The 20,541-nt window shown below is 42.0% G+C and overlaps 1 protein-coding gene across 3 annotated transcripts in view; it reads right to left on the minus strand.

The window, feature by feature from the left end:
- Positions 1–17,872, minus strand: part of ELOVL7 (ELOVL fatty acid elongase 7) — a 31,547-nt gene extending 13,675 nt beyond the window's left edge. The window contains exon 1 of one of the 3 annotated variants that reach the window (XM_041414617.1): positions 17,797–17,872. The gene's annotated coding sequence lies outside the window, so the exon portion shown is untranslated. Of the gene's footprint in view, positions 1–16,576; positions 16,610–17,432; positions 17,549–17,796 lie in introns of those variants that run through there. The other 2 variants (XM_041414616.1, XM_041414618.1) reach the window with 2 other exon arrangements.
- Between the last annotated feature and the right edge of the window lie 2,669 nt (positions 17,873–20,541).

Consider the following 20,541-nt stretch of genomic DNA (forward strand, 5'->3'; position numbering starts at 1 on the left):
ACTCAGAAAGGCTAGCTCAACATGCTGACCAAGACTAAAATACTTAAACAAGGAATCTGCTTCAAAACATGCTGTTAAAAATCCAGAAAATTCAGTGTAGATTCTGGCACTAAATCAATTGCCATATAATATCAGTGCATTTCATTTGCATGGCCAAGGTGGTGGTGGTGGGGGGGGCTACAGGGTGGCTTCTGTGAGAGCCTTTGAGAAGCTTCCTCAGTGTCCAGCAGAGCCAATTTCCGCTGGCTTCAAAGATGTAGGTGTCACTGGCTAAGGCTGGACCAAATAGAAATGGTGGTAACACCTCTGTGATAACAGATGTAAGGAGAAGAAAAAAAACACCCAATGTTTGTGCAGTTGTAATTGCCACCAGAGAAGAGCAGAGTGAGAACATGAGAGGACCTGCCCTGCAGACACCCAAGTCAGTGCAGAAGGAAAGACAGGAGGTGCTCCAGACACCAGAGCTGAGGTTCCCCTGCAGCCCGTGGTAAGACCATGGTGAGGCAGCTGTGCCCCTGCAGCTCATGGAGGGCTCTGGGGTTGCAGAGATCCACCTGCAGTCCCTGGAGGAGACCCATGCTGGAGCAGGTGGATGCCTGAGAGGAAGCTGTGAGCCCATGGAGAGAGAAGGCCACACTGGAGCAGGCTGTGGCAGAAGGACTGCACCCCATGGAAGAGTGACCTACATTGCAGAAGCTCATGGAGAACTGTTGCCTGTGGGATGGACTCACACTGGAGAAGTTCACGGAGAACTGTCTCCCATGGGGGAGGCTCCATGCTGGAGCAGGGGAAGGACTCCTCTCCCTGAGCAGTGATAGGGATATGGGATGAATTGACCACAACCCCCATTCCCATCTCGATGCACCACTCTAGGGGAGAAGGTAGAGCTAGGAAGGAGGGAAGGGTAGGGGGAAGGTGTTTTCAGGTCTCATTTTACTTCTCATTGTCATGCTCTGATTTAGTTAGTAATAAATTCAGTTATTACTTTTAATTTGAGTCTGTTCTGCCTGTGATGGTATTTGGAGAGTGATCTTTCTCAGTCCTTATCTTAACCCATGAACCCTTTGTTGTATTTTTTCTCCCCTGTCCAGCTGTGAAGGGGAGTGAGAGAGAGGCTTTGGTGGGCATCTGGCACCCAGACAGGGTCAACCCACTACAACAGGCTTGGGGTGTTGCTTATGACACCCTCTTACAGTTGTCATTCAACAACTGCAAACCCACAAACAGACAATTCTTCACATTTACCCACTTGAACAAATAGACAATTCTTTACATTTACCCACTTGACTCCTCCACTTTAATTTTTTCATCAGAAGTCAGACAAATGTGCTGTCAGCATTTAAATAACAACTCTTATACCATAATACCTGCTAGGCAGAGAGGCCAAGTGCAAGACTTTTATCTGGAATCTGACTATTTTCAATAGATTTCTTGCAGTTGTAGTAGAAAGGCAGATGATGAAAATAGTGAACCTGGCACTTGCCATACTGATGGTGAGGGATTTGTCCCAAGTCTCCTAACCCCAGCACTCAGCTCCTCTTCCTTTAAAACAGTCCTCAAAAAGAGGCTCTCAGCCTTCAAGATTTATTTTCTGTTCACAGTCAAGCAAGAAACAACTCCATCACAGATACTGAACTTCTGAAAGTTTCTGGAGCTCAGTAACTCTGGAATTCAGTAACTTGAGAGAAGGATTTACACAGAAAGCAGCTCCTGCCTCACCACTCAATAGTGACTGACCTGAATCTGAATCTAAAGGTAAGCAAAATACAGTAAGTTAACTCCAATTAATTTAAGAAATAATGTCTGCAAGAAAGACAGTGCTGTTCATAACTTTCCTACAGTTAAAAGATTTATTTAAAAACCAATTTTTATATATGACATTACTATTTCACTTTCAATGTATTTTACAATTCCACCTATTTTGTTACCTAGCTACCCAGTTTTCCTTCATAAATCCACTTCTGTGAACAATAGTTTACATTAATGTTAGGTTCTTAGGATAATTTTTTGTTAACCACCTACAAAAGGAGAGTTATTGGCAGCATGAAAAATATTTTGTCTTACCTTGTTACACTTACTTCACACACACTGGAAAATAATATGATCAAGACCTGCTTTTTTCATGGAAGAGTGGAAAAAAAAAAGGAAATCATACCTACACACAAGCTAAACAACCAGCTTGTGCTACACACAAGATAAACAACTAGCTTGTGCTTCAGCAAAAAACCAAACCATTTCTGAAAGACTGTTTTTTTATAGTACGACTGTGTTGTTAAGAAGTAAACTGATAATGCTTTGACCATAGTGCAATCTTCCAAAACATTTGGCAGTAAGCTACAGAAATTATCTTCTAAGAGACTGGAAAGAGTTCACCTAAGGGGTCAAAGAGTTGGGGCCAGAGAAGGCCATTTGTTAAATACACAGTTTTAGTTCTTCATACTATGAACTCATCTGCCTGTTATGCATTTGTATAGCCCTAGTTCAGTCAGGAAAACATACATTTATTTACCTACAGGCTAATGTACTTACAGAATCAGTACATCAGCACTTTTATTTCCAATTTTCCTCTTTCTGCTCATAACAAAATTTTTAAATGCCACTAAAATACACAACAGATTGTCCAGTTTCTACCAAACTCTCTCAAAATTAGGTAATACAAGCAGACTCATTTTCAAAATTGGGTCATTTTAAACAATATATTGCCAACAATTTACATAAACTCAAAAATGCAGTCATATAGGTAATCTGGCCATCTTTAAAAGTTCTAAATAACAGAGACAGTCCTCTCAAACACATGCAGTTGGAAAACAACTTTCAAAATCACCTAAAAATTGTATGCAAGATATTCAGCTCTTCAAAAGAAGTAAGCACTACTTTTCTTTTTCTCAGTGGAAATAATACTGTGTACCTAAGTTCAAGTCAGTGTAGCAGCATAATTTCTGAAGATATCGTTAAACAAATGTGTCTCCACCGCTGTAAGAAAAGGAGATGTAAGTGGGGCAAAGGAGGAAAAGGTTTGTGTTAAAGAACAAAGTGATCTGCTGTGCTCTGGTTGTCTGCAGAGCCCACTAACTGCAGCTGAGCTGAGGCATACAGCTGGGCAGAACCAGTTCCAAGCTGGACCATTACCTTTACTGGAGAGAGAAGGGCAGATAAGATTGTTTACACCAACAAAATGCCACAAATACTACAGCAAACCATATGAGAATGTCTGACAATGACAAGTGGTAAGGAAACAACCTGTTGGAAGTGCTCCGGTTCACTTAGCTCACAAAACTATTAGTGATTTTTTGTAATGGGAATTACTGGTATGCCTCAAATATTCCTAATTTTTAAATGAGAACAAGAAGTTTCTCACATTCCTTTGGTTAACCCACATAAAAGATATTTGCCATTCTTTATGCTCATTTACTCCCCCTACATAGTTTTTAAATAACAAAAGAGATATCGAGATTTGCTTTTAAATAGTAATTTTACAAAAATTGTCTTATGTTAAATGGCTACTAAACAAAATAAGCACATAAAGAACTTCACCAAAAAATACACAAAAAACCCAAACAAACAAAAAAAAACCCAAACAAAAAAAAACACCAGAATGAAACAATCTAATATAAGCTCTGTCACTCCAAAAAACAATTTTCAATTCAGCGTGAACTTAAAACACTTAACATTAAAAATATACATTAGAGAAAAAAAGCTTGTTATTAAAAAGACAGACAGACAGACTTTTACAGTGATCCTTTAGAAAATGTCTGCAGATTATGCCAACTCAGGGCAGAATTCAGTGGTCTAATTTCCACCGAGGATGGGTCTCAAAAACAAAGCTTCTGGAGTGTCACACCTAGCCCAGTAAGACAGAGATGACTGGAGGATCATCCACCCTGCAGACCCCACTGGAAGAGGGAAAGAGCCTACAGCAACATTGACACATGCAGGTCTGATTTCAAAATTATAGCTTAAGAAATGGCAGTAATACTGGCTTACATATTCAGGCACAATTATGAAACTTTCATGTTTCAGAATCACTTTGTATACTGTTGTTAATTCTGCTCTTGAAGTTCAGAAGGTAATTAAATTAGGACGTTTCACAGATGGTATCTCAAGATTTACCTGGGAAATACCAGCTCTGCCCTTCCTATTTCCCAAGGCTGTGTGTTACATAATTGCAGTTATTTTAACTACATTACTCCCTTATGTCACATGGCAAGTAACTACAAACTGCCTATTATATTACACGGATTACTCACCTATGTTCTGCAACAAAGTTTTAAACTTTAGCTGGGTGTCACCTGTTGTTATGGATTTTGCTGAGAAAAGTTTCTGCCACCTTTTCCATTTTTATGCCTTCTCTCAACCATCCAGCCCAGTTTGTGAGAGATTCATCTCATATGCAAGTTTGCTACATCCTGCTTAAAATCAGATGGCTTTTTCCTCTTTGATAATATTGCTTATAAACACTGCCCCTGCTAGATGACAGTGGACATCCTAAAAACAGATTACTGAGCTTTAGAAACTTTATTAGAACATATTCTAAAATTACTCATTGGAACTATTCAATAAGATATCTAATGCTTATCTTGTGTAGTCACTCTTACTGAATTTTTTACATAGCACCTCTTTATTTCTTTGCTTTTTAAACTAGCATCAAATCTGTTATTCACTTATGTGACCGAAGTACTCTAAGTAGCACAGCTAGTGAAAACAGGTTTCATTTCAACCACACTTCACACTGGTTTTTTGTCTGTCCAATGGATTTCCCACTCAGCTGCTGTGTAAAACAAAGACCAGTTTGTATTTGCTTCCATACCTCTGTATAAATTGTTAAAAGAACAGATACTAAGGACTTCACAGCAAAGCTGAACAGTAACAACAGGCATGGAAAATCCTCTTCTTATGGGAACAATTTCAGGAGTACAGCCCTGCTTTGTACCTAACTCCCAGCCAGGATTACATGGGCACTCTCCTGGAGCACCTACACTGAACCAACCACCAGTGTCTGAATGAGGAAGGCTCCCTGTGCAGTCCAGTCCCACAGCATCACAGCCAGTGGGTCTGCTCCAGGCAGCTGCAGGATAAGCCACAGCAGTTCACCAATCCAAATTAAAGCTTAGGCTTTGAGAAAGAAAAAAAAAGTTATTATTTCCCAGTCAACTCAGACTTGAATGGCTGAACTGGCTTGTGCAAAGGAAACATTAAAACTCACAAAGTGAAATGCCACAGAAAGGGAGAAAAGTGGGAATAACAGCTTTGTTTTTGAGACCCATCCTCGGTAGAAATTAAGACCACTGAATTCTGCCCTGAGTTGTCATAATCTGCAGACATTTGCTAAAGGATCACTGTAAAAGTATCTTGTCTGTCTTTTTAATAACAACTCTCATAGATCCCTTTAAGTTGATAATGAAGCCATGTAGGGAGGCCACATCATCATCCAGTCCCACCTACTCACAGACAATCCTGTTCTAGATGGCTAGTCAAACACTTCACATGCTCCACCTCAAAAAGTCATCACACTGTCCACCAGAGACACTCTACAAGATGAGATGTGAATCCACAAAAATTACATTGTGCTACAATAAGGCAGGAAAAGAGCTGTCATCACCAGTATCTTAAATATCTTAAAACATATCACCTGAGGTTGCAGGGATGCATGTGAAATGATCCTAGGGACTAATCTTGTACATCACATAGAAAGACTTACCAAGTCTAAATAGTTCTTCCAACCATGGCCTGGAAGGAAGTTTCTTTGCAAGTCTGAATCTACTTATCAGGTTGAATCAAGCATGAGACTCTGGGCACATCCCTGAAAAACTTCTCAGTTTCACTTAGGACTTGAGCACCACAGATATCACTGGATCATCACCAATTTTCTCTCCCCATACTTCCAATGTTTCAGAGAAAATAAACAATATTAGCAGGGGTAAAGTTCCTAAGATTGCAACTTGTTTTCAAGCGTTTTCAGTGCTCCCCTGCCTTTAACAAAAGCTCTTTATTGGGCATTTAAATGTCAGCCATCCTTCAGCCAACTAGTCTCACCTACCTACTCTGCTGCAATGAGTGGCTCCTCACACAGCTTAGAACAGCTCTTCTCCTTGGTGCCCCAGTGCACAACCTACGCTTGGCTCCTTTGAGTTTGATCCTAGCTCAGTGACACCAGCTCACAAGGTCACCTAGACCTGTGTACACAGTCACTCCTGAGGCACACACAGCACAACAACTTTCACTAAGAAGTCAAAATAAGGTTCTTAATGCAACCTCACTTCCACTTGATAATGGTATATCATTACCCCTATCAAAGGTCTTTGGTAATGCATTGATCTAGTAACTGGGCCATATCCAACCCAGGTTAATATCCTCCTTTCCCAAAGGATTTAGACTCTCCTGTTTCCTCCTTACCTTACTGTGCAACTAGGAAAGCAGCATTTCAGATTTACTTGAAAGACCAGATCAACTAAGCTTTAGGTCATTTTAAGCAGACCTTCACAAAACATGAACTAAAGGCTAGAAAGCAGTAACACAATCTACTATTTTCAGCTGTGCTGCACAATCATGCTAACTCATACCCCATGTGCTCCATGCTCATTCATCTACAAGCCAACATCTTCTTAACATACAGAGCTCTTACCCATTCTGTTTGTTTTTCCTCTACAAACAGCTATAGTAGAGACAGTTCTGATAAGGATAGGTAAGAATTACTTACAGCTCTGGTGCTTCTAAAGTGTATCATTAGTATCATCACCAGTAACCAAGCAAAACAGAATAAACTCTGTACTGAACTAGAGGGGTAAGGACTGCTATTTACCTGTGCTGAAAAAGATAAAACAGACTGGGTTTTTTAAGCTGCCTTGGAAGCACATTTTTAATACTCAGTTTATAGGTAAGTTCTAAAAAGAGAGAGGGAGTGCAAGTGCCAGCTAAATACTATGAATTAAAGGGATCAAAGACGTCTAATGTCTGAGACTGTCCCCTTCTCCTAGCAGCAAGCTGAGTCACTGAGTTGGCTCCACCATATCGTCTACCCTAATTTACAGGTAAGAGTTAATGCATTAGAGTTAACTGAATATAAGGCTCTCATACACTGAATTAATCACAATAGAAACAGTTTGCTACCAAGGACTTGGTTTGTGTTTACCCACCTCTTAGTAGATCAACAACATAAATTGTCATTAAATAGTCACAGTGGGGGTCACTCCATGGAAGCTGAACAGAAACAGAAAAGCAGAGCTAAACTTCAACTTCCAGAGAAGACTCCTTACAAAAAAAGGGAAAAAGACTCGTGACATATGTAGTATCTTGCTAACCTAGCCAATGCCAATGGAAAAAAAAGCGGACAAGCCTTTTTATTTCCAGAGACATGTCATAACCAAGTAATCAATGGCAATGTACCAGTTGGTATTCAGCACGAGGGAAAAAAAATAAAAAATTGGACCATAATTTTCACTTGCAGTAGACAAAGACAGGTAGATGGAGTTGTCTTTGTAACAACAAAAACACATCAGAAAAGAGTTTTATAGGAAGAGGAGATAGAAAAAGAAAAGTAAATAATTACCTTAATAATGCAATATTCACCTTAAGAAAGAAGAGGTAAGCAAGTAAAGTGAAAATATTCATAATTATTAAAGGAAGAGGTGTTTTTCCACCTTGTGTTACATCTTGTGTATAGCATAGACTCAGCTCTTGTCACTGTAGTTGCCATGGCAAAACAACATTGCAAAATCAATGCCATTTTATGGAATTTTTATTGCACCAGCTCTAACCTTGCTGGGTTCAGAATATTAGTAAGTAGTAACACTGATAACACCCGTGCAGAGTTGCAACATACTATTTTGTACACCCTCTAACGCAGCAATTTACAGTAGTTGACTGCTCCCACACCACTCTCCCATGCTGACGTGAGCTAATTTGCTTTACCATTGTTTCCCACTGCCTTGCACTTGCTCAACCTACCCACCCTCTGGGTCCTGGGCCGATATCCTAGGCAGCAAAATAATGCGTTCCTTCTGCTCCTATTTTGCTTGCACTGCAGTAGGCAGGCATAAATTTTAAAGGCAGCTGACCAAGAACTGACACCCTCCCTTCCCTCCCCCTCCTTTTAAGCTTCCATGCAGCACAGTGGACATGCTGCTGAGCATTGTAAACACCAGCAACTGCACCCTCCCTGGGAGGCTCTTCCAAGAGAACGGGAACCAGCTGTGCTGGCACCTTTGGCAGTGACCCGCACAGAGCAACGTGAACTGGGGAAGCGTGACACGGGCAGCAGCGGCACTGAGACGGGTGATGGCAGAACCTGGGGGGGACAAAAGCCACTTTAAAGGAAATGTCCTAAGTGCTCTTTAAACTAAACTCTCAGAACCCTCCTCCTACCCAAGAAAGCATGCTGACAGTATCGTTAAAAAGCTGCTGCTCCCACGTCCAGTCTTGGCACATGTACTTTTTGGAGCACACCAGGAAGCAACTACACTGCCACATCCCAAATCCTTCCAGTTCAGAGCTGGTAATTTATACAGCTGCAGCTGGAAGTTTCAAATCACTGAGGGATATGCAGGGAGGTATACAGGACTTAAGTTGTTGTTGTTTAAATTAGCATTCTTCAGCGTGATGAAAGGTTTGGTTAATCACTATGAAACACACTCATGAGTATTAGTATCAGGCAACCCAGGAAGGCACATTATTCCACTGTTTGGAGACACAGATCTCTCTTGTCAAAACAACTAAACAGAGCAGTAAAGTCAATTTCTCCTGGCACTCAATTTTTTATTTTCCAAAGAAGATCTCCACTTAAAAAAAATTAATTAGCTTATACTTACCCCTGACCAAAGTTACACGTTTCTGAAATAGAAAAGCCAGATGTTTCTATTATACCCTATACTCAATGGAGGAATCACAATGGGCTGGAGAATGGAAATGGACAGCAAATAGGCATCTGAAGTTTAAGGATAACTGGAGGAAATTACCCCACAGGCTCATTCTGAAGCCACTTGCATTATGATTATATGTTGAATCCAGAGATGAATGCATGGAACCCATTATAAACCCCTATTTGATTCTGTTCAAAATTTGAGTAAGCTTTTGGGTACCACTCCAGCCATCCTGTGTGTTGCTTACACTACTTGCCTGATAACTTTCCCCAGTACCTTTTCCTTTTGAGATGACTCACCCAATGGAGGCAGATCCAGTTTGACAGCTTGGGCACATGGGGTGAACACAAGAATGGGAGCACCTTGGCTTTCACACAGTGCTAGCAGCAGTTACAAAAATACTCTTCTCCTCTTGCTATGCAGATACCCTTCCAAGGACTATGGAAGTGCCAGACGTTCAAAGGGTTCTTGTGACAGACTTGGAGGTCAGAACTCAAGAAACTCTAAGGAATAGGAATATTCATGGTTGCCTATAAGCATTAGAGTGAGGAAACATCCAGACACAGTGACCCAGAACAGGCAAAGGCCTGTAGAAACTGAAGAAAAAGGCTGCATGGGCAACAATGTTACATGGACAGTATTCAGAAGACAGCCTAACCTCAAGAGCTTGCATGAAAGCAAAACCTAAAAACATTAACTGGCTTGATCAGCAAAAGTATCTAACAAGATTTTTTTCAACCAGATCTTGTTATATAAATTCAACTTTAAAAATTTATAAATTTTTCATTCAAATTCCATTAAATCAATATGCAGGAGTTTGCAGAACCAAATGCAAAATGGAGGTTGATATTATAGGCAAAGATATATTAATGACAATGCAGAGCTGTGAAAGCATACTTCTGCTCCAGATCTAGTTATTTAGACCTTAGTTCCTTTGCTAATAGAGATTTCTAAAAGTCTTCATTATTTTGCACTTCCTGGAAGCTCAAGAACAGCACAAAAAGAAGCACTGTGCAGGCCATGAGTTTGTAACTCAGAGCTCTTTTAAATCAGCCTGGAACACCGAACAGTACTTTCACTGAGAAGCAGAATCAAACAACACATCCATGCACAAGTTTAATCACAGGTATATAAGGATTTTTTTCATCTTGTATCACTATTTTCCACTACCACAATAGAATGCACTTTTTACCATCTTTCCAATCACTTGGAGACCACCCAGGACCACAAGGCATCTCTGCAGTTTAAAATACAAGTTCATCCAGAACAGCATGGAGGGATGAACCAGCTATGTGTCTGGGCAAGGCAACTGCACTTTTTTTGTCCTCTTGTCGATCCTGAAAGATTGCCAAATATAAATAGCTTAAAAAAAAAAAAAAAAAAAAAAAAAAAAGAGAGCGATCCCATCAACAAAGTGCATTAGGCAATGGATGTGCAACATCAGAATAACATAAGAGACAATAATACTTCCAACAAAGAAGCTTGGCAAGCAGCAGAGTACTCAGCCTAATACTAATGTTCCTTTAAAACACCAGAATACTAGAAACAGACAAGTGTCTAACAGTCTACTCAGCATGCCACAGCAGTAAAACACAAGAAAACTGGACTATCTCCAATACAAAAGAAAATTAGACTTATGTATAGCTATGCATTTAAGTTATCAAAAATAGTCTTAGTATTTTTGACACACAGGTTTCAATGCCTTGCAGAAGAGGTTGGTCAGTGGGTTTGGTTCACTCTGGATGAAGTTCCAGTCTCTAGAGAAAAAGGGGCATGTCTTCTACCAGTTAAACAGCAAAGCTGCAAGCAAAACCAAAGTGTTGTGTGCTGGTTCAATATTCCAGTCAATGTGCAAGACTAGCAGGCCACACCCCCCTTGCTGAAGGCGAAGCAGCACCGCAGCCCTCACCATGAAAGCAAACCTGGTTTGCTCCTACTCGTCTTCTGCCTCACTTCACAATGACTCTATTGCTCACATTTAAACCAAACCATTTGCATTTACACACATTCTTTGTCTTATATATACATTATTCAGGTGCAGGTTCATCCAGCTGACCATATCCCAAAAGCGTGATGCCATCCCACTGACTGGAAAGGAAGACTGGATCTCTTCCCACTGCAGTCATCTCAAAGAATGAGCCAAGGTCATATAATTTCACAGTCTGTAAAAGTGACTCCCTCACTTATCACAAAAGTCTTTCTAGATTCAATCAGGTTTTGTCTGATGCTTCAGCACCTTGGATGAAAGCAACTGATGAAATATCACATTTTACAACAATATGCATAAAGTCTCTACAGGATAACAGCAAGAACGCCAGATTGCACAATTTCCACACCTCCAGAGGCAATTTTCCATTCCATACTTTTAAATGTAGTTCAAATGGGGCATATGAGGTGTTCAGTTTTAAAATAAAATAGCAACCTCATTTCAAAACTGGGAAAAATTCCAGAGCAAACCAGAACTCAGCAAGGTCCAGTCCATGTACAGGAACATTTTCTCCTCAACTTTCTGATAAGCTTCCCTAACTGATCAAGTGGATCACTTCCGTTTACAAACAGCTGTTTCAGGAAAATCTGAAATTCAGATGGAGACTAATAACTGCTTGAAATCTTAATGAGTGAAGTAAGGGACAAGTTAAAGAGAGGCACAGAGTATTCTAATGGCACCTGTGTTTTACATTCCCTTTTCTCTTTGTAAAATCTGCCATGCTCCTAGTTAGAAGTTAAACTGAGTGAACTTCCTAAACATCATAGCTATGGCATGAGGCTATTTACAGCCTTGTCTTAAAGTTTTTTTTTTCCTTTTTCATGTAAAAACAAACTTAAGCAAACTCCTTAACAACCTGACTTGTTACAGAACAACAGATGCTACAGAAACAATGTTGTCAGCACAGCAGCAATAATAAGAGTGATTGTAAAAAGGTTTTTGAGAAGTTTACCTTACAAATAGTTTTGTGAAAGGTTTCACTTCCAAGTTGACAGTGAACATTTGAGTTAACTTCATTATCTTCTTGGCTTTGGTCAATCATATATTCTACAATCCTCATTCACAAGTGACAAAGGCGGACAGGGCACTTCCAAAGTAATAATAATAGTAGTAATAATAATTTCATTAAGCTTGTTACACCCCTTCTGCACAGTTAAAGACTAAAAAGTGAATTTTTTTTTCTTCAGCACTGAACAAACAAGCTAGAACTCTGACTACAAAATGATAAAGAATGTATTTAATCTAGATTTTTCCAAATGTACATTTAAACAAATACAAAAGGGATTGTTGTGGATGTTAAGAATGCAAATACTGTAAAACACACTGTTCTCTTGCAATATACCTGAATCCAAGTAATTTTCACCTGTACAACAAGAAAACTTGCCAGCTACTACTTCTCTGAACTGACTACAGACATTTCCACATGCCCGTCTCCATCTATTCATAATGCCACAACTTTCCTGAAAGAAAGAACACAGTACCAATGTGAACCATTCCCGTACTCAAAAAGCATACAGAGAACCACTGAATCAGGTTTTTGTGACTTTGCTTTAAGTCATTTCAGGACTGATGATACAATGCAAATTATTGCCAAATCAACAAACTGATCTTTGTGATTCAGAGTCCAGCAAGAGTCGTCCCCTTCTTTTGTTAGAAAACAAAGAATAAAAGGAATAGAGTAAGCTATATTTTTCTCTCAGACATAGCCATAAACCCGGAACGCCATCACTGGGATAGGAGCATTCTCTTGAATTCCAGCCCATGAGATGCCTGTTGAGACTTAGCAGTTTTTTGCACAGTACATCCTATTTCTTTGCACAGGGTTTTGCAGTGCACTAGACAAACTTACGCTCACATTCACATGCATTCAGTGAGGCATTGCTTTAAAAAAAAAAAAAAGTCTTTGAATAGAGGTTCCAGGCACCGAGCCCAATGTGCAAGGCCCATATCAATATAAAACATAATCCAAACTACAAAGAATTCACAATACAATTAAATACAGGCAGGCAGCATGTAGGAATTCATAAAGTGCTACAAGCAGCTTCTCTTGAGCACAGCCTGCTCAAGCAGAGCAAGTCTGGCTGTTTACAGGGTAAGTTTGCAATTATAAGAGCACTTTTAATAGTAGCAACGTAATTTTAATCAACCTCTCTCCCCATTACTCATACCTGCTCCTATGTCACCCTTGACTTCTGCTGGAACAACCATTTTTCTGGCTGCATAATAAAATAGATTGGGAAACAGACCCAGCACAGGAGAGCAAGCCTCACAGAAAAAGAAAGGGTATTTTTTAACCCAGGCTGTTTCCTCGGTGCTTTTTAGTACCAGCTTTCAGTGAGAAATACTCCAGCACAAAAGAAAAGTGACACAAGAAGCACATGCAAAGAACAGCATGTGGAATAATAGAAACATTGGTGAAACTGCAATATCAGCCTAAGTAGGTATCACAAGCAGAGTGGAGATAAGAGTTGATGTATTTGCTGCTTTTACCCTGGCACAGTTAAAAGGGGCAATCTGAATACCATTGCTCCTAGCAAATAAGATGATTCATAGAGGTTACTGACACCTGTATTTGCCCTCCTTATGACATCTGTGCCTTCTGCAGGTGGAAGCCAGAGTTTGCTTTGGGCCAGGTAGGCTTCACAAGTAGTTTTTAAAAGATTTGTGTGCTACCTCAGGATTTTGAAATTAAATGCTACTGAAATTCAATTCCTCAGACTCTCATAAAGAACCAAGATAACACTTAAAGACACTTAAATCTGTGGTTGTCTAAAGTGTTTATTCATCTCACATTACTCCATTCATGAACCACTTATAGGTGTTTTCTAATCAACATATTCAGTGATAAATTGCTTTGCCTAGCCATCTTAAGCAGACAGAACAAAAATAACAAAAAACATGCAGAAGAAAAATAAAAGACATTGACAAAAAAGACACATTGAAAGCATTTTACTTTGTGAATTCATTAAAAATAGAGAAAAAAACCTGACCAAAAAACAAAACCAAAACCAACTAACTATTCAATATTTCCATGTCAATGGTCAGCATTAATCACTGAAACCAAAGATAAGTAAAGAAAAGAAACACCTGAGTTATTCTGGTGTCTCTCATCAGTGTAAACTCACGTACTTTTCACATTTTGGATTTCAACTAAATGCCATATACATAGAAAAAAATTCTTAACTGCTGCATCACTGGCAACTTTGCCAACTTTTGGCAAACTTTTGGCAAATTGGAAATGTGACAACAGGCACTTAAATTACTACATGTCCCTCTAGCTTTAGAGGTACCCTTTAAACTGAGCTGTTTAAAAAAAAGTACAATCAGCTTACAAAATTAACTACTTGTTTTGTAATTCTTTTGTTAATAATCTCGTATTTTTGAGGAGTAAAAGGTTTTGTTTCCACCCTTTAGGCTGCATTTGCCCTTCAAATGCAGCAGTGAGCCTAGGTAGAGGGTGAAGTCCCAGGGCAAGGACATGGGACTTGCTCCCTAGCACCGTGGAACAATGCAGAGTAACCAATCAGCTTTCAGGGCAGCTTTCAAGCAAAGACCAACTTCCCTTTAAGTACTCAGACAGGCCTACCAAAACTGCTGTTTGAAGTTAACAATCCATAAACTGAACAAAAAAAAAAAAACAAAACAAAACAAAACAAAAAAAAAAAAAAAAAAAAAAACCTAAGTCTGCCATTTCTTGAATTTAATACATACTTGAGAAACAAGAAACTGATAAAAACACTGCCCGTGTGCCACATGCTGTGACTTCATGAAAGAAAACCAGAATAGTGAAGAGCTGCAGTGAGGGACAGAAGAATAGTGAGGGGAACAAGTATTTTTTTCCTTTCCAGCTGCCCAGGCATTGAGAAGCAGCTTAAAGTTTCAGACATCCATTAGCCTGAAGTGAATAGGAGTGCTGCGCTACAACATTATTTGTATAAAATATGCTGTGCCACTGAAGATGCCAACATCCCATCTATTCGTATTTGCCTGTATACTATATCTCTATTATCCCTATTTTACAAGTTGTCCTTGATCCACTTCAGACAAAACAATACAGTTGGTCTAAACCCATAACTGATAGCTAAACCATCTTATTTCAGCACATCAGCCTTCACCAGGAAAATTATGGGGCAGCAGCCTCTGACAGCCATGCTGAGGCAGTCATCAGGCAGGAGAGATGCCACATGAAGTCAGCCAAGTTAGATCCAGAGTACAATAAACACGATTTCACAAGCAGCTAATGAAGATCCATAAAGGGATCTTGGCTCCCTTCCACCTCCTGCCCTTGAACATGGCACAGAGGTGACATTCTCCCACTTCCCTCACCCCACACATGCCTCCCATGCCCATCCCATGCGCTGCTTGTGCCTCTGCCTCGCTGGGCAGCTGCCCACACCTCCGGAGATCTGTGCGTTAGGCAACCAGATACGGGCAGGCCAGGGGAAGCAGTAACGCACACACGCCGTGCCGAAGCAGCTTCGACAGGAAGAGCAGAAGTCCGCAGTGGGGGAAAACAAAAGATTCCCAGTTTATTGCAGCAGAGAGAAGCAAACCCAGGAAAGGCACAAAGAGGCAAGGGGTGCACACTCGGCAAATGCCATCCAGTCATGTCAAGATAGAAAAACACTCCTGATTAGTTCTTTTGCTACTAGTTGATAGGTATTTCATGGTATTTCATGAGCTTCATAATGAGTTAAATCCTATTTGGCTTGTATTACTTGACTAATGCTGTGGCATCTGTCCCAACATATTCCATGAATATTGCTTCTTGTACCAGAACCTGTCTTGCTCTACCAATAAATTCTTAATAGAAAGATCACATTATATTGAAATATCATAAAGTTGTAGTATTCTCTGTATTTTCAACAGAAGTGCTGCCTAGCAAGAATTTCAAAGAATCATAGAATGGCCTGGGTTGGAAAGATCACCTAGTCCCAAACTCCTGCCATGGCCAGGGACACCTTTCCCTAGACCAGGATGTTCAGAGCTTCATCCAGCCTGGGCCTTTCAGGGATGGGGCATCCACAGCTTCTCTGGGCAACCTACTCCAGTGCCTCACTTTTAGCCTGTGTTTCTCCAGGTTTTCAAATCATAGTTCTTTGTATATTTTCTTCAAGTAAACATGCGAGTACAAGTGCTCCCACTCCTCAGGGAAGTGTTTTCAGGGTACACCCACACTGGCTAATGCCATGTCAATACACCATGATTCCATCTCTACCTGAGGCAGCTCCAAGGCAGCCCGAGTGCGTTCCGGGCAGCACCCCAAATGTTGAGCAGCAGAATAAATCAGGCAGCATGCTGTTCCCAGGCTGCTCCCTACAACCAGAAAAACTTGTTGAAACTTCTCCCACATGGTAGTGTTCAGTACAGACCTACACATGGGTCTGAGAAGAACTGAATTATAATGAAGTAAGGAAGAGAGTATCCATTCATGACTCTAAGTTTTCTGGTTTGTCTGAACAGCTTTAATTAACATACCTTGATTTCCTATGCAAGTGAAAAAAAAAAAAAATCAGTAAGAGCTGGATTGCTGCCTCACTATGACTTTTCAAGCATCACACTATTCTGTCTTGGTGACAGCAATACCCAAGACTCAACCAAAGTTTCAATTCCAAATGTATTTACAAATTAAGTATCCACAAACTTACAATTCTATAGCAATATACATGACATCTACAGTTGCAAAGAAGCTGCCCCAATGTAGCCTCATCAACCCCCCCCAGCTGGCACTGACCTGTCTCCTTGGCTCCTGGCCTCACTGCCTCTGTGGTCAGTCCTTAAGGACAGACCTGCCCCACACAGCAGCAAAGGTGAGCTGTCTCCAAAGACGAGGAAGGCAGCAAGCCAGACAGCCACCCTTCCAGACAACCCCGGCTAGACATCACCCCTCCAGCCCTACATTTTAATATCACCACCTTTAGCACATGGGCCACACCTCTCCCCTGACTGTCTCCAACCTTCACCCTTGCAGAGAAAAACCTCAGTATTTTCTTGATGCCTGGTATCACCCTTTGGGAGCAAAAGATGTGGGAAGAAAAAAAGAAAAAAAGTAAGGTCCCTGACGCAGTGGGGCCATACACATGCCACGATGTAACTTGTTCTTCATGACAGGAAGGAGAGCTCTGTTCGTGCGAGGCACAGCCGGAGGTCCTTGAGAGACAGGCACCGGGAGGTGTGGGGCACAGCCAGAGTGTTTGGAGGAACAAGTGCCGCTTAGTGCCAGAGCCGGTGAAAGGGTTTAGGGGCACAGACTCGGGGCGGTGTAGGGCACAGTCAGAGAGCTTGGAGGCCAGGCACTGCAGGCTGAAGTACACTCAGTGGAGTTGGAGGAGGAAGTCTGAGAGTCTGGAAGTATGGCACAGGAGGGTGCGGATAGGGAGAGGGACCAGGGATGCAGGTGCGCCCAGAGGACGAAGGTGGGGAGCAAAAAAGCTCAGCGCGGAACAGCCATGGTTCTGCGGAAGAGAGAGGAGGTACACGGGAGCAACCAGGGAGTCTGAAAGGAAGGTGGGCAGGAGGCAGCCCGAGACCCGACCCGACCCGACCCGTCCCGTCCCGTCCCGCCCTGCACGCCCCAGCGCGGGACAGACCCTGCGGAAGAACGCCGAAGGCTCCTGCTCCCAAGATCACCGCGGTGCCCCGCGCTCCGGTTTCCCGCTCCCGCCGGATCCACTCACGTGGCAGCAGCGCGCCCCACCTGTCCCCGCACCGCCGGGCGGCAACTGCGCGGCGGCACCGCGCGGCCGCGGGAGGGCGCGGAGGGGGCGGGCCGCAGCGCCCGCCCCGCTCCGCTCCGCCCCGCACCGCCCCGGCACCGCCCCGCTCCGCCCCGGTAGCGCTCCGCACCGCCCCGCACCGCCCCCCCGCATTGCCTCCGCACCGCCCCGCACCGCCCCGCACGTCTCTCTCGACCGGGGCTCAGGGTTCAGGGTCAGAAACCTTCGTGAGCCAGACCAGAGAAGGCCGCAAGTGCGATCCGCAAGTTGGAGCGCTTCCCCTGTGAGCAAAAGCAGAGGGAGTTGGGGCTGTTCAGCCTGAAGAAGTCTTCAGGGAGATCTTAAAGTTCCTTTCAGTGCCTCAGCGGGGCTACAGGAAGGATGGGGAGGGACTTTTAACAAGGGCATGTAGTGATATGACAAGGGGGAATGGCTTTAAACTGAAAGAGGGTAAGTTTAGATTGGATATTAGGAATAAGTTCGCCATTGTGAGGGTGTTGAGGCACTGGCACAGGCTGAAGATGTCCCATCCCTGGCAGTGTTCAAGGCCAGCATGGAGAGGGTTTCTGAACAACTTTGTCTAGGGAATGGTGTCCTTCCCCACAGCAAGGTGACTGGAAATAGGCACACTTCAAGGACCCTTCCAAGCTAAACTGTTTGGTGGTCCTGTGACAACTGGTTTTCTAACTGTTGCAGTACCCACTGGTGTGGTGTTAAGGGGTTCTCCAGATGCCCCTAGGTCTCAATCTCACTAAGCATGGAGGAGGGAAGACTGCAAAGTGGCTTCTTGGTGTTGCTTTGGGATCCGTGGCAACTAAGTGTCACTCAAGGCAACACCAGGAAAGTGTAAAAATTCCTTTTTTAAAAACAAAACAAAACCAGTCAGCTTTGGCTCACTGCTTTCGGGAACACTCCCACCCCCAAAAAATGCAGTAGTCCTCTCTTAGAGGGTATTCAGCATGACAGTAAGCGTCCCCAGTGACTCCCATGGGGCACAAAGAAAGGTAACCGGGAATTTCTAGTGTGTAAACAGGTGCTCCATTTTAGATGATCTATCACTTTAGTCCACAAAAGGCTAAAAATTACAGCTTTCTGAGATGGTTAGAATGGAGATGATTGCTTGAGTCAAAAGACTGCAAAAACAAGGAGCAGGGAGAGGATATGAAGGCAACTTGAAGGAAAGAGGCAAACTCATTTGATGATGAAATTTGATGAAATGCACAAGATGAAGGTCTGTAAGCTAACACTGGGACATGAATGCATGGTCAATGTCAGTGCAGAGATGTATAAGAAGTGTCTGAGTTGGAGGACAGCAAGAAGCTCAAAGCTCAAACCTGAAGTTTGTGATAACAAGAGGCAGAGCCAGCACAGAAAGCTTGTTAAAAGTGGGGAAACATTATGAGAGGCTGACAAAGAGACGGCGGGATGTGGAAAACATAGCTTCTAACAGAGATCCTGCAGAAGCTCCATAACACTGAGTGATTGATTAGGGTGGGGAGTAGGAAGAGGGTCTTCTCTTTTAGGATTTGCTTCATGCTTCTATTGGAATTGCTAGGATTATGACAGATGATGAAATCCCTGGGCTTTTGAAAGAGCGTCTTAATAAGATCACTGGGTTTGGCCAAAAGGGATGTGTCAAAATATGATAAACCATTGAGCAATACTGTGTGTCTCACCTAGGAGGGGAAAATCACATAACAAAATTAAATCATCCCCTTTTCCCTTCAGCATTCAGAAGTTAGAACCATTTTTTATTCCTTGGTTCAAACCCATTTTTTTTTGGTCTAAAATATTGGGCAAGAAAAACCACAAACAAATCTTAGGAATCATCACATCCCTGCTCAGAGTCCTTGGGAGCCTGAAGGGTAGTAAGTCTTGACTTTGTCTAGAGGGATGTGGCTTAGCCAGCAACTAATATTCCTTCCATGTTGCTAAATCTGTTTTGCCATGCCTGATAGGGCTGCCTTGGCTAAGAAAAAAATGTGACACTGGGGTGCATACCAATAAAAAGTAGGTTACCTGTAGGCTTCAAAAATACACAGCTGTTGTCATTCATGTGAAAAAGAAAAGCAAGCCAAAAAACAATAACCAGATGCAAACTGACAGCTCTAACACATTTGATGCCAATAGTGTTAGCATCAACAGCTTTTCTTTCTTTGGAGCTCAAAAAGACAGTAAGAGTCCTTGCTTTCCATGCACTTCAAGAACAAAGGTAATTTGAACCATCAAGCAAGTCTGTGAGGGTTGGGAGAGGACAGAAATAATGGTTGACCTGTTCAGGGCAAGTAAATCATTAACATGCATCAGGAAAAAGGCAGCATAAATGAGACAGCTGTGCCCTACACACACAAAGAAAACCAAGACACAGAGCAAGTCATAGACATTTACATTATAAAAGAGGAGATAGCAGCAGACAGGTTTTCTCAGTTCTTAGCATGTGAGAGCTGCACATGATATTTACTGTAAATTTAAGTAATCTTTTAAGTTCCCTACATGCCCTATCCAAGAATAGGACAAGAGATAAACATAGACTGGAAACTGCCCAATGGACTTTACAAGATATAAGACATAACTACTAGTGTATGATGAACAAAGAACTGTGCTTGTCATGAATAGTGATAGCCAGTGCTTTACCTTATTTTTTTACCTTACTAGAGTCCAAGTAGCTCATACGCCTTAAGAGTCTTTTAGAGACAAGCACTCTCTAGGGCTGTATTTGAAGCCTTGAACAGCTGATCAGCAGGAGAACCACAGGAACCACTCCCTACTCCAGCAACAGTATTAGCTGCTTTTACTCACTCAGTACAAGGTAGTCATCCCAAGAACACCAACATATATCTGCACACCAGTCTTGAAGAGAGATGCCAGGATAACCCAGATTTTGTTTGCAAGCTTTGCTTTTCTGGAGAACACCTGGTTTGCCTGTGCATTTGTACCGGTGTTCTGAGTCACAACTGCCAAACCTGTCTGAGGCAGGTTCTGC

This window comes from Onychostruthus taczanowskii, unplaced genomic scaffold, assembly GCF_017590055.1.
Source record: "Onychostruthus taczanowskii isolate IOZ18803 unplaced genomic scaffold, ASM1759005v1 scaffold46, whole genome shotgun sequence".
In the NCBI taxonomy this organism is placed as follows: Eukaryota; Metazoa; Chordata; class Aves; order Passeriformes; family Passeridae; genus Onychostruthus; species Onychostruthus taczanowskii.